Genomic DNA, 2,333 nt, shown 5'->3' on the forward strand with positions numbered 1-2,333 from the left:
TGGTCTCTCAGGACATCTTCTCCCTGCTCATGTATTTTACCCTCTTTTTCTTTCCTCAACTATCTTTGTTTCTTTGTGCTCAGTGTCACCCCTCCACAGACCCTGGATTTCCATGCCCTCAGTTTAAGCCAGACACAGAGGATTTCTATCCTTTTCTGAATCCTGATTCTTTTTTTTTTTTTACAAGAGCACAAATCCACTTTCATTTATTTACTTTTCATTAGTTTAAATCCTTGAGGGATACAGCATCACACGGATTTTGTGTCCAATGGCCTTAGCAGGAGGATTGCTTTGGAATTTGGAACAAACCATGCCACTGTTTCCATGGGCCTGAATTACCTTTCCCCAGATTATTATGGCTTTGTTTGGTTTACCACCAGGAGTCACTGTGTTGTTCTTCCCTTTGCGTACATAAGCACATTTCTTGCCCAAATAGAATTCAGTTTCATCTCAGGCATAAACACCTTCAATTTTAAGAAGAAATGTGTGCTCCCTTTGGTTCTAGAGACCCCACTTACAGACAGCGAAATGACCTTGGACCATAGCCTTCCAGACATCTTTGCCTTTTAGAAGTCCTGTTCCCAACAGGTCTCCACAGGCTGCAAGACGGTGGAAGGAATCTGATTCTTAATTTCTAGGACAGAAAATATGGTTGCCCTAGCTTGGTACATATGTTGTCCTCTAACAGTCAGCAGTGACCAGTTGCTTGGAGTGACAGTGAGGCACTTATCACAGAGAACTGATATGGCTGTCACTTTTGTGGGTGAATATTCATGGGCAGGTCAAATCCACAACTAGTAGTCTATTCAAAGCCTTATGTTAATTGTGTAGTTACATGGCATTTTGTTAAAATATAATATTCTCTCCCTTAGGGGATTTAGGGGTTGAATCTCAAGTTGAAATGAAGTGTTTGTGTTACATCTTAAAATGATAAAATCCACATAGATACATTCCACTTACATTATTCTTAAAATCTACCTTTACCCAAGTCAGGCCTTTTGGAGGGTCCAACAACAAAGCAAAACAAGGTGAGAACAGTGCCACATTCTGTCCCACCCCTATACAGAATCAGTGCCAACCACCTTTGGCCCACACATTATCGGACATCTTTGGATGAGGACAGGGTACTACAGTTTTGAGTACACTTTTCTTGCAATTTGTAAAGGCAAGAAATAGAGCTGGAGAAAGGCATCTAGAAACATTTGCTTTCAATTGACTAAGCTTTTATCTATATATGAATTCCTCAAATAAATAGATATAATAATGTAAATATATACAAATGTTTATATATATACAGTGTTGTCCTGAAGACTAAATGAGATGACACAGGTAAAACACTTAGAACAATGCCTGGCACTAAGTAACATGTCAAATGTTAGCTATCATGTGGCAACATCTTAGCACCATCAGCAGTTGAGGTTCTCAAGAAGTGAACTGGATCAAACTTTGAAGTGGTCAGTAATGAACGACACTGACTGCTACTGCAGTGCTATAAGCTTTGGTCGTAGGTAGAAATGATCTTATTGAAGATGTGATGGGCTTCCATGTATATGGATATATTAAGCAGATATATTTAAGGACCAGACATCAGCTTCTTTTTATGCTGTAAAAATAAGATGTAGAAATTTAGAATTGACTGTAAATTCAATCTCTAAAATAAAATCAAATTAAGTAAAAATTCCTTTTGTTTCCCAGGCCCTTTCATTTTCCTTCATTACATATACATATATAAACACATTTTTAGAGAGACTTGCCAATTTTTAAAATTTGATCTGTTGACATGTGTTCTTATTCATTCTAATATGCAGGTTGTATTTTGTCCCTAATTTATATGTTCTGACAAGAGAAATGTATGTCTGAATTGGGGGGATGAATAATTTTAATCTGATGGCACATTGGGGAAGAAGACATTGTATGTGAGTGATATTTTTTCAGAGTGTAATTATCAGTGTTTCTCTAAGGCAGAAATGAAAAAATCAATCTTTTTTCCACAAGTAAATGGAAATAGATTTTAGTTGTATTAAGGAGAATCAGGTTAAATAAAGCCTTTTGTTTATAGGTGTATGTGTTGTTAGTTAAAATTGAGTTTTTCTTTTCAGTGTTTGCTATTTGGGGAGCTCTGTAATTGCTCAATTATATCCCAAAGGTAGTGTCTCAGTAGACTTCTTTCTGATTGAATACTCTTAAGAAATTCAGTGCTGACTTTTTAAAATAAAGGCTCTGGATTGTTCTCTTGTCTTTTTCAGTTATTCAAAATAATTACATGGTTTCATCATTGTTGTGGTTATACTACAATTTCTGGGATAATAAACAAATACTAAAACAAACAAAAA

At 36.1% G+C, this 2,333-nt stretch overlaps 1 pseudogene; it reads right to left on the reverse strand.

The window, feature by feature from the left end:
• Window positions 1-225: 225 nt before the first annotated feature.
• LOC112131000 (large ribosomal subunit protein eL33-like) lies at window positions 226-557 on the reverse strand (annotated as a pseudogene).
• Window positions 558-2,333: the final 1,776 nt, after the last annotated feature.

Source organism: Pongo abelii, chromosome X (assembly GCF_028885655.2).
Source record: "Pongo abelii isolate AG06213 chromosome X, NHGRI_mPonAbe1-v2.0_pri, whole genome shotgun sequence".
Taxonomy (NCBI): domain Eukaryota; kingdom Metazoa; phylum Chordata; class Mammalia; order Primates; family Hominidae; genus Pongo; species Pongo abelii.